Here is a 10,357-nt window from a genome sequence, read left to right as displayed (position 1 = left end):
GGAGACCGCCTGGGAATACCAGGTGCCGTAGGCTTTTTTCCATTATGTTGTTGGCTTTGGCGACCTGCTGTATTTTTCCTCTCGATTGCCCGAGGTGACCACCTTGGCTTTTGTCAAGAGAGTTGAAAGTAGGGTGCAAGATTGCCTACGGCCACATCACCCTGAATGCACTCGATCTCGTCTGATCTCGGATGTTAAGCAGGGTCGGGCCTGGTTAGTACCTGGATGGGAGACCGCCTGGGAATACCAGGTGCCGTCGGCTTTTTTCCATTATGTTGTTGGCTTTGGCGACCTGCTGTATTTTTCCTCTCGATTGCCCGAGGTGACCACCTTGGCTTTTGTCAAGAGAGTTGTAAGTAGGGTGCAAGATCGCCTACGGCCACATCACCCTGAATGCGCTCGATCTCGTCTGATCTCGGATGCTAAGCAGGGTCGGGCCTGGTTAGTACCTGGATGGGAGACCGCCTGGGAATACCAGGTGCCGTAGGCTTTTTTCCATTATGTTGTTGGCTTTGGCGACCTCCTGTATTTTTCCTCTCGATTGCCCGAGGTGACCACCTTGGCTTTTGTCAAGAGAGTTGTAAGTAGGGTGCAAGATCGCCTACGGCCACATCACCCTGAATGCGTTCGATCTCATCTGATCTCGCATGCTAAGCAGGGTCGGGCCTGGTTAGTACCTGGATATGGAGACCGCTTGGGAATACCAGGTGCCGTAGGCTTTTTTCCATTATGTTGTTGGCTTTGGCGACCTGCTGTATTTTTCCTCTCCATTGCCCGAGGTGACCACCTTGGCTTTTGTCAAGAGAGTTGTAAGTAGGGTGCAAGATTGCCTACGGCCACATCACCCTGAATGCGCTCGATCTCGTCTGATCTCGGATGCCAAGCAGGGTCGGGCCTGGTTAGTACCTGGATGGGAGACCGCCTGGGAATACCAGGTGCCGTAGGCTTTTTTCCATTATGTTGTTGGCTTTGGCGACCTGCTGTATTTTTCCTCTCGATTGCCCGAGGTGACCACCTTGGCTTTTGTCAAGAGAGTTGTAAGTAGGGTGCAAGATCGCCTACGGCCACATCACCCTGAATGCGCTCGATCTCGTCTGATCTCGGATGCCAAGCAGGGTCGGTCCTGGTTAGTACCTGGATGGGAGACCGCCTGGGAATACCAGGTGCCGTAGGCTTTTTTCCATTATGTTGTTGGCTTTGGCGACCTGCTGTATTTTTCCTCTCGATTGCCCGAGGTGACCACCTTGGCTTTTGTCAAGAGAGTTGTAAGTAGGGTGCAAGATCGCCTACGGCCACATCACCCTGAATGCGCTCGATCTCGTCTGATCTCGGATGCTAAGCAGGGTCGGGACTGGTTAGTACCTGGATGGGAGACCGCCTGGGAATACCAGGTGCCGTAGGCTTTTTTCCATTATGTTGTTGGCTTTGGCGACCTGCTGTATTTTTCCTCTTGATTGCCCGAGGTGACTGTTAGAAAAGTTTTAAATGTTTATTGTGTGACTATTAGAAAAACAATAGTCCTGAGACTGATTTGTTAAAAAGCTTACTTCTGAGCACATTATTGTATTAACTCATTGTATTGTTTTGTCCTAATTAACTCCATAGTAAGTAGGATGATTAGATTTAACTAAATATGATAGCCTAAGAATGTACAGGAAAACATAAGCTCATTGAATAAAGGTACTAGTTCGTACCATGACAACTTAATTTATGTTTTCCTCAGCCAATAGAAGCACAGAGATGTTATTCTTGTGGGATATGTGAGGGCGGAACACTTTCTTTTGTTGGGACTTTTTCTTCAGCTTTCGTGCTGTAAGCATGTCTCCCTGTTGTGGGCCACATCAGAAATAAATTTTCCTGCTTCTCAGAACACCTGATGTTTTTTTTACTGATCACAAGGGAATTTCCTAACATTTTTGGTCTTTCGAGCCGGGAGCAACACGCTGGTTTTCAGATCAGACGGCCCGACAACACTTCGGTGAGTATTGGACTTTGAAGCTCACCGAACCTTACAAGTCCCCCCAATCAATGTTATTTGGTGAAAAAGGGGCGGGGCCATAGATCTGAATTCCACTGTCTGTTTCCGAACCTTGTGTGATCCAGTCCAGGTGTTTGAGAGGTAAGATAATTTAAATTATTCTTAATTCTTTCTGAGTCTTTTCTTCTCTTTCTCTTGCTTCTGGTTTAATGTGTTGTAATTGCCGACATTGGTATTGATCGTATAATATCTAGATGATCCAGTGCTCGTAGACAGAGACACTTGGGGACGTTGTCTAAGGTAAAAAATTACGTCGCCCGCTGTCCGGACAGATAACAAAAAGATTTGAGGTATACCGAATGTCAGAGGTTAATTGCCTGACTATTTTAAGCGCTGTTTAGTTAAGTGATCTACAGAGATCGCAAGGCTAATTTTCTTCTGTGTGTGTTTACTTTATCTTTGTTCTGATGTTTTTTCTCTTGTATTGACATGGTTTTTGTGCTGGTATTTCTCAGCAGATAAGAAGGCAAATTCACTGAACTCTCTCCCCCTCCCCCTCCCCTCATGGAAGGATTTCTCCTGATCCTGCAAGACCGTTGTAAAAGTTAACCCTTGATTAGCTATGACAATACAGAAGGGTTATATTGTATATATTGAAACTTAGCATAAAAGAAAAAGAAGGTAGATGGCATTTTGGAGTAAATAGAATGTTGTAGAATTATCAGGTGGCTTGATGAATGTGAAAAGAAATGAAAAAAAAAAAAGGCTGAGGATGTTTTCATTGCTATGAAGCGGTTTCTCAGAAACAAGAAAATGCAGATTGCCTGACAGAGGTTAATGTGTGCATCTGTGAAAATGTTAGGACTTTTGGTGGGAAAAAGTGTTCGAAAAATAGTCTAAGTAAATATTTATATTGGATTGGAGTTATTTTTAGAATTCATAGACTTTCAACTGTGAAGTGTTAATGATGCAATGCTGTTTATATTTGGGTACATTTATAAAGTCAAAAGGCAAAGTTCAAAAAAAGTATAGGTTAAAAATGGCAGCTATTGGCTTCAGCATGCTAAAATTAGGGTAGAAGGACAAAGGAAAAATGCCAAGCCCAATTGCCCCTAGTGGACAAAGAGGATGATCTCATCTGCTGTACCCAGAGACCACCTCCCTATGGTGGTCCTCCCCCTCAGGTGCAAGTAACTGCCCAGAGTAACACCTTCCCTGTGACATCCACCCCTGTCAAAGGAACCGCCTCTGAACAAAACCCCAATTCCACTTCCTCAATCTCTCCAGACAGTAGTTCAGTCCTGGAGATGAACAGATCGATCCTTGAAACATTAACTGACGCCATAACTCATGCACAGGGACGGGGGGGATCCATTGCCTCCAGAAAGCCCAGACTTAGGAAACAGGTTGACTGCCCTACTGAACAGATGCCAGCTTAGATGGGTACAACGGACTGATTGGAAAAAAAAAAAATATATGACAGTACAAGAAGACAAAGAATGTGTCAGTGACTACCTAAATAAATTACGAGAGATTTTTAGAGTGTTCTCCGGGCTCCCCGAAGCTGAAGATGTGAATAGTGCATATTAGCAACAGCTAAAGATTGCTTTTTTAAATGGATTGAAACAGGATCATAAGGATTACATTGTTTAAAACATGGTTACTTACCGAACTGCATCAGTTTTAGATGTTTTACAATATGCTAAGCATTCTGAGAAGTATTTGAAAGCGAAAGCAAAAAAGAATGTGAAATTAAAGGTTCTTATGCAAGGTGATGAAAGGGAGGAGGATGCAGAAGAGTACACTGCTGAGGCAGAACTAGAGGGGTCTCATAGAGGAAGGATTACTCTACAGAAATAGACAGTGCAACGAGAGTACTTCCACCCTGTGTACAAGCTCTGGTAGCATCAGCGGTGTAGTGGTTAGCACTCTCGCCTAGCAGTGAAGGGGGTCACTGGTTCGAATCCTAATCATGACGCTGCCTGCCTGGCGTTTGCATGTACTCCCTGTGCCTGCGTGGATTTCCTCCGGGTGCTCTGGTTTCCTCCCGCACTCCGGAGACATGCAGGTGGGTTGATTGGCTTCTGTCCCGGTTTGGCCCTGGTATATGAATGGGGACGTTGGATCCTTGGGGGTGGAGAGCGGTGTGGGTGTACAGGGGTAGGGGCTAGACGCTTGCTCGGGCTGGGCCGGATGGACTGTTGTCTTTATTCAACTTTACTAACTGAAAAGGTACCACATGCAGTGTTTGTTATCCTGTTACAGCAAAAGAATATCACATTTGAGCCCAGCACGACACCTTTCCTGTATGACAATACTTTTAACACAACCTCACTTAACAATACAGAGGTGTACTACATTAAAACCATCCACACTACTACCACTTCCTACTGACGGGTATAAACATGACTGCACTGTTGCCATCACTGAAAAGGTACTGTCACGAAGTGATCTGAAAGATGTACCATTATCTAACCCTGACATGATACTTTTTGTTGATGGTTCTAGTAAGAAAAATGCAGATGGCACAAATGCAACAGGATATGCAGTAATGACACAGGATGAGATTTTGGAAGCAGGGCCACTACCAAAACATTATTCAGCACAAGTTGCAGAACTTGTAGCACTGACAAGAGCATGTATACTGTCAGAAGGAAAATCTGTAACCATATACACTGACAGTCAATATGCCTTTTCAACAGTGCATGTTTTTGCACAACAATGGAAAAACAGGGGGATGGTCACCTCCAGTGGTAAACCAATTTCACATACAGTTACCAAAAAAGCTTGCAATCTGTAAATGTCAAGCACACAAAATATACGGACCCCATCTCAAAGGGAAATAAAAGGGCAGATGAAGCTGCACATAAAATAATGACGAGAAATCATAGTGATAGATCATACAGTCCTTACTGATATGCAGCAAAATGCCCCCCCTGGGGAAAACAATATTGGAAAACAAAGGGTTGCACAATAATTGATGATATTTACACATCACCTGAAGGGAAACCGGTATTACCAAAATCTTTATTTAGGTATGCAGCAGTATTGACACATGGAGTAACGTATGTGTCAAACAGGGGGATGACTGAGATGTTAAATAAAGTATGTACAGCCTATGGATTCACAAATTATTTAAAAAAAACTTTTTGCTCTCAATGTCTTATATGTGCAAGACACAATGCTCAGGGAGGTATAAGACCACTGAAAGGGAAGTTCCCTACACCACAATATCCATTCCAACACATTTGCATGGATTTTATTGAATTAGACAAATGTGAAAGGAAGAAATATTGTTTGGTACCCAGGCACCCTGACCAAATGGGTGGAGATATTCCCGACAGGAAGTGCAGATGCACAGACTGTAGCCAAAGCATTACTAAGAGATATTATTCCTAGATTTGGAATCCCTGAAAGGATTTACAGTGATAATGGACCCCATTTTGTAATTAAAAAATATACAACATTTGATAGAAGTGATGAGAATTAAAGGGAAATACCATTGTGCCTATCATCCCCAATCAGCTGGATTGGTAGAAAGACATAATGGCATTCTAAAAAGCAAACTGAGAAAAGTTATGGAAGAAATAGGTAAAAAATAATTGGATGTATTGCCTACTAGTAGCTGTGACCAGTATGTATATCACACCCCCAAAAGAAGATGAAAAAGGTGCATGTGGGAGATTGGGTCTCAATAAAAAGTAATAAGAAAAAAGCAGTGGTACTCCCCAAGGTGGGATGGTCCTTTCAAAGTCCTTTTAACTACCCCTACTGTGATAAGGATTGCAGAGAGGTCTACCTGGATTCACCAGTCCCATTGTAAAAACGTTTTACAGGCAGAGTAGGGCCAGTTGGCTACAAGAGGTCCAGAAAGTCCGGCTACAAAGGGAGGTCTCACACAAGGTGGGACTTGTCTCAAACCGGTGAAGTCTCCCTCCCCTTCCAACTCCCCTATCCTATCCGCTGGAACTCTGTAGCTGGTTAGGATGAAAGGGACAGTAATTATCCTTGGGTTACTGGTGACACTAGGAGAGGCATCCATAAGAGGGGGTAGGCGCTATGGAAGAGTAGAGGAACTTTTGGATTGGGAAAGAACAGGAAAAGCATTAAATCTAACCTTTATAGAGGGAATAACTAGCACTATACTGGTAGACTTCTGTCAGATTGCAGATTGTGGGGATACAACTGGGGCTAGAGGACTTCTATGGGCAGATAAATATATCTGCTGGCTCTGGAATAAGGTAGGATGTCAAGCATGGGATCAGGCCCTGTGGACTACAGCGCATCAAGATTGGGGGTATAATCAACCAGGAGCTAAAAAGAGTGGTATAAAGGAGAGACTCATAATCACAAAAGCGGCCAACTCCCCCTGCACAAATAGTAAGAACTGTAACCAACTATTAATAACATTAACGGAGCCGAGGAAGGAAGATCAGCGGTTGTATTCCATGGGAGCATGGGTGTCAGGAACTGACCCCTCAGGAACATTTTTCCTTGAGGTATTACCTCCTAATAAAATTAAACAGGAAAAAGTAGACTCAGAAGGGAAAGAAGAAGGCCATACTAAAATAGAAGTTCTGAGTATAACTATAAGATTCACTAACCTAACAATAGAAGATGCCATAGCTTTGGAGACGGGCTACCAAGAAAAAATGAGTGGTTAGAATGGTTGAGGTACACGGTTAGAACTCTGAAAAAGGAAAACTGTTTAGTTTGTGCCGGAGCCAGACCACATTTAGCAACAGTTCCTTTTCCTCTAGATCACAATACAGATCCAGAAGGTTTAAAATGTATGTTGCAATTGTATAATAAGAGCTATAAACCTGAAATAAATTCTACTTGTCACACATTGAGTTTGTTGTTTCCCCCCAGTACAGAGACCTCAGATACCTCCAGCGGTTACCACTTATCCGGGCAACTTTACTTGTTTTGCACTCCCAGGGAACCGTAGCGCGGTGGATCTTGGGTCACTACCTGATGACTACTGTGTGGAGAGGATTAACACGGACAACGGTGACTGGGTTGAACATGACATTCAGAGAGCTGATGTCTGGTGGATGTGTGGGGATAAGAAACTGCGAGCTAGACTACCGGCCAATGCCCAAGGGGATTGCGCTATGGTCCAGCTGGCTATGCCCCTGAGAATCCTGTCAGAATACCCGTGGACTAAGAGTCACCGACAGTATCGTAGGGACACCTCTCCCTTGGGGTCATTTGACTCTCAGATCTACATAGATGAGATTGGGGTTCCTCGCGGGGTGCCGGACGAGTTTAAAGCCAGGAATCAGGTGACAGCTGGGTTTGAGTCTCTTCTCTGGTGGGTGACTATAAATAAAAATGTTGACTGGATTAATTATATATATTATAACCAACAACGATTTGTAAACTATACTAGGGATGCTGTGAAGGGCCTAGCAGAACAGTTAGCCCCCACATCTCTAATGGCCTGGCAGAACCCAATGGCTTTAGATATGGTCTTAGCTGAAAGAGGAGGGGTATGCAAAATGTTTGGTAGCATGTGTTGTACATTTATCCCTACAATACAGCTCCTGGAGGGACCGTGACCAGAGCCTTGGAAGGACTGACTGCGCTATCGAATGAATTGGCGGAAAACTCAGGTATTAATGATCCATTCACAACTTGGCTTGAAGGATGGTTCGGTAAATGGACTGGATTTATCATATCATGTTTGATCTCAATCGCTGTGGCTTTGGCTGTTTTGGTCACTTGCGGATGCTGCTGCATTCCCTGTATTCGAGGACTTTCACAAAAACTCATTGAAACTGCAGTCTCAGGAACAATGTATCAAACCCTCTCTACCTCTGAGGAGACCTATGTGGACATTGAAGCTCAACTTAATGACATACAGTCCGAAAGTGTATAACACAGGGACCATCATCGAAATGTGTGGAGATAAAATAGTCACACAAAGAGGAGGGAATGTTAGAAAAGTTTTAAATGTTTATTGTGTGACTATTAGAAAAACAATAGTCCTGAGACTGATTTGTTAAAAAGCTTACTTCTGAGCACATTATTGTATTAACTCATTGTATTGTTTTGTCCTAATTAACTCCATAGTAAGTAGGATGATTAGATTTAACTAAATATGATAGCCTAAGAATGTACAGGAAAACATAAGCTCATTGAATAAAGGTACTAGTTCGTACCATGACAACTTAATTTATGTTTTCCTCAGCCAATAGAAGCACAGAGATGTTATTCTTGTGGGATATGTGAGGGCGGAACACTTTCTTTTGTTGGGACTTTTTCTTCAGCTTTCGTGCTGTAAGCATGTCTCCCTGTTGTGGGCCACATCAGAAATAAATTTTCCTGCTTCTCAGAACACCTGATGTTTTTTTTACTGATCACAAGGGAATTTCCTAACAGTGACCACCTTGGCTTTTGTCAAGAGAGTTGTAAGTAGGGTGCAAGATCGCCTATGGCCACATCACCCTGAATGCGCTCGATCTCGTCTGATCTCGGATGCTAAGCAGGGTCGGGCCTGGTTAGTACCTGGATGGGAGACCGCCTGGGAATACCAGGTGCCGTAGGCTTTTTTCCATTATGTTGTTGGCTTTGGCGACCTGCTGTATTTTTCCTCTCGATTGCCCGAGGTGACCACCTTGGCTTTTGTCAAGAGAGTTGTAAGTAGGGTGCAAGATTGCCTACGGCCACATCACCCTGAATGCGCTCGATCTCAGATGCTAAGCAGGGTCGGGCCTGGTTAGTACCTGGATGGGAGACCGCCTGGGAATACCAGGTGCCGTTGGCTTTTTTCCATTATGTTGTTGGCTTTGGCGACCTGCTGTATTTTTCCTCTCGATTGCCCGAGGTGACCACCTTGGCTTTTGTCAAGAGAGTTGTAAGTAGGGTGCAAGATCGCCTACGGCCACATCACCCTGAATGCGCTCGATCTCGTCTGATCTCGGATGCTAAGCAGGGTCGGGACTGGTTAGTACCTGGATGGGAGACCGCCTGGGAATACCAGGTGCCGTAGGCTTTTTTTTATTATGTTGTTGGCTTTAGCGACCTGCTGTATTTTTCCTCTCCATTGCCCGAGGTGACCACCTTGGCTTTTGTCAAGAGAGTTGTAAGTAGGGTGCAAGATCGCCTACGGCCACATCACCCTGAATGCGCTCGATCTCGTCTGATCTCAGATGCTAAGCCGGGTCGGGCCTGGTTAGTACCTGGATGGGAGACCGCCTGGGAATACCAGGTGCCGTAGGCTTTTTTCCATTATGTTGTTGGCTTTGGCGACCTGCTGTATTTTTCCTCTTGATTGCCCGAGGTGACCACCTTGGCTTTTGTCAAGAGAGTTGTAAGTAGGGTGCAAGATCGCCTACGGCTACATCACCCTGAATGCGCTCGATCTCGTCTGATCTCGGATGCTAAGCAGGGTCGGGCCTGGTTAGTACCAGGATGGGAGACCGCCTGGGAATACCAGGTGCCGTAGGCTTTTTTCCATTATGTTGTTGGCTTTGGCGACCTGCTGTATTTTTCCTCTCGATTGCCCGAGGTGACCACCTTGGTTTTTGTCAAGAGAGTTGTAAGTAGGGTGCAAGATCACCTACGGCAACATCACCCTGAATGCGCTCGATCTCGTCTGAACTCGGATGCTAAGCAGGGTCAGGCCTGGTTAGTACCTGGATGGGAGACCGCCTGGGAATACCAGGTGCCGTAGGCTTTTTTCCATTATGTTGTTGGCTTTGGCGACCTGCTGTATTTTTCCTCTCGATTGCCCGAGGTGACCACCTTGGCTTTTGTCAAGAGAGTTGTAAGTAGGGTGCAAGATTGCCTACGGCCACGTCACCCTGAATGCGCTCGATCTCGTCTGATCTCGGATGCCAAGCAGGGTCGGGCCTGGTTAGTACCTGGATGGGAGACCGCCTGGGAATACCAGGTGCCGTAGGCTTTTTTCCATCATGTTGTTGGCTTTGGCGACCTGCTGTATTTTTCCTCTCGATTGCCCGAGGTGACCACCTTGGCTTTTGTCAAGAGAGTTGTAAGTAGGGTGCAAGATTGCTTACGGCCACATCACCCTGAATGCGCTCGATCTCGTCTGATCTCGGATGCTAAGCAGGGTCGGGCCTGGTTAGTACCTGGATGGGAGACCGCCTGGGAATACCAGGTGCCGTAGGCTTTTTTCCATTATGTTGTTGGCTTTGGCGACCTGCTGTATTTTTCCTCTTGATTGCCCGAGGTGACCACCTTGGCTTTTGTCAAGAGAGTTGTAAGTAGGGTGCAAGATCGCCTACGGCCACATCACCCTGAATGCGCTCAATCTCGTCTGATCTCGGATGCTAAGCAGGGTCGGGCCTGGTTAGTACCTGGATGGGAGACCGCCTGGGAATACCAGGTGCTGTAGGCTTTTTTCCATTA

The 10,357-nt window shown here is 45.2% G+C and overlaps 13 non-coding genes and 3 pseudogenes across 13 annotated transcripts; all 16 read left to right on the top strand.

The window, feature by feature from the left end:
• LOC143967021 (5S ribosomal RNA) overlaps positions 1–34 on the top strand; it is a 120-nt pseudogene extending 86 nt beyond the window's left edge.
• A 109-nt stretch (positions 35–143) lies between these two features.
• LOC143964333 (5S ribosomal RNA) lies at positions 144–262 on the top strand. The gene has a single exon (XR_013271121.1). It is a non-coding gene; the product is annotated as a 5S ribosomal RNA (ribosomal RNA).
• A 109-nt stretch (positions 263–371) lies between these two features.
• On the top strand, positions 372–490 carry LOC143963194 (5S ribosomal RNA). The gene has a single exon (XR_013270907.1). It is a non-coding gene; the product is annotated as a 5S ribosomal RNA (ribosomal RNA).
• A 109-nt stretch (positions 491–599) lies between these two features.
• Positions 600–719, top strand: LOC143967365 (5S ribosomal RNA; annotated as a pseudogene).
• Positions 720–828: 109 nt separating this feature from the next.
• On the top strand, positions 829–947 carry LOC143969951 (5S ribosomal RNA). The gene has a single exon (XR_013271712.1). It is a non-coding gene; the product is annotated as a 5S ribosomal RNA (ribosomal RNA).
• Positions 948–1,056: 109 nt separating this feature from the next.
• Positions 1,057–1,175, top strand: LOC143973593 (5S ribosomal RNA). Its single transcript, XR_013272087.1, has one exon. It is a non-coding gene; the product is annotated as a 5S ribosomal RNA (ribosomal RNA).
• A 109-nt stretch (positions 1,176–1,284) lies between these two features.
• LOC143973503 (5S ribosomal RNA) lies at positions 1,285–1,403 on the top strand. The gene has a single exon (XR_013272063.1). It is a non-coding gene; the product is annotated as a 5S ribosomal RNA (ribosomal RNA).
• Positions 1,404–8,413: 7,010 nt separating this feature from the next.
• On the top strand, positions 8,414–8,532 carry LOC143968238 (5S ribosomal RNA). The gene has a single exon (XR_013271645.1). It is a non-coding gene; the product is annotated as a 5S ribosomal RNA (ribosomal RNA).
• Positions 8,533–8,641: 109 nt separating this feature from the next.
• On the top strand, positions 8,642–8,750 carry LOC143968704 (5S ribosomal RNA; annotated as a pseudogene).
• A 109-nt stretch (positions 8,751–8,859) lies between these two features.
• On the top strand, positions 8,860–8,978 carry LOC143973492 (5S ribosomal RNA). Its single transcript, XR_013272061.1, has one exon. It is a non-coding gene; the product is annotated as a 5S ribosomal RNA (ribosomal RNA).
• A 109-nt stretch (positions 8,979–9,087) lies between these two features.
• Positions 9,088–9,206, top strand: LOC143962482 (5S ribosomal RNA). The gene has a single exon (XR_013270700.1). It is a non-coding gene; the product is annotated as a 5S ribosomal RNA (ribosomal RNA).
• A 109-nt stretch (positions 9,207–9,315) lies between these two features.
• On the top strand, positions 9,316–9,434 carry LOC143966393 (5S ribosomal RNA). The gene has a single exon (XR_013271624.1). It is a non-coding gene; the product is annotated as a 5S ribosomal RNA (ribosomal RNA).
• Positions 9,435–9,543: 109 nt separating this feature from the next.
• LOC143962445 (5S ribosomal RNA) lies at positions 9,544–9,662 on the top strand. The gene has a single exon (XR_013270691.1). It is a non-coding gene; the product is annotated as a 5S ribosomal RNA (ribosomal RNA).
• A 109-nt stretch (positions 9,663–9,771) lies between these two features.
• LOC143972254 (5S ribosomal RNA) lies at positions 9,772–9,890 on the top strand. Its single transcript, XR_013271921.1, has one exon. It is a non-coding gene; the product is annotated as a 5S ribosomal RNA (ribosomal RNA).
• Positions 9,891–9,999: 109 nt separating this feature from the next.
• Positions 10,000–10,118, top strand: LOC143968847 (5S ribosomal RNA). The gene has a single exon (XR_013271650.1). It is a non-coding gene; the product is annotated as a 5S ribosomal RNA (ribosomal RNA).
• Positions 10,119–10,227: 109 nt separating this feature from the next.
• LOC143973412 (5S ribosomal RNA) lies at positions 10,228–10,346 on the top strand. The gene has a single exon (XR_013272027.1). It is a non-coding gene; the product is annotated as a 5S ribosomal RNA (ribosomal RNA).
• Positions 10,347–10,357: the final 11 nt, after the last annotated feature.

Source organism: Lithobates pipiens, unplaced genomic scaffold (genome assembly GCF_037356315.1).
Source record: "Lithobates pipiens isolate NorthernLeopardFrog02 unplaced genomic scaffold, aLitPip1_a1.2 Scaffold_114, whole genome shotgun sequence".
NCBI classification, from domain to species: domain Eukaryota; kingdom Metazoa; phylum Chordata; class Amphibia; order Anura; family Ranidae; genus Lithobates; species Lithobates pipiens.
This window is presented reverse-complemented; position numbering and strand designations above follow the sequence as displayed.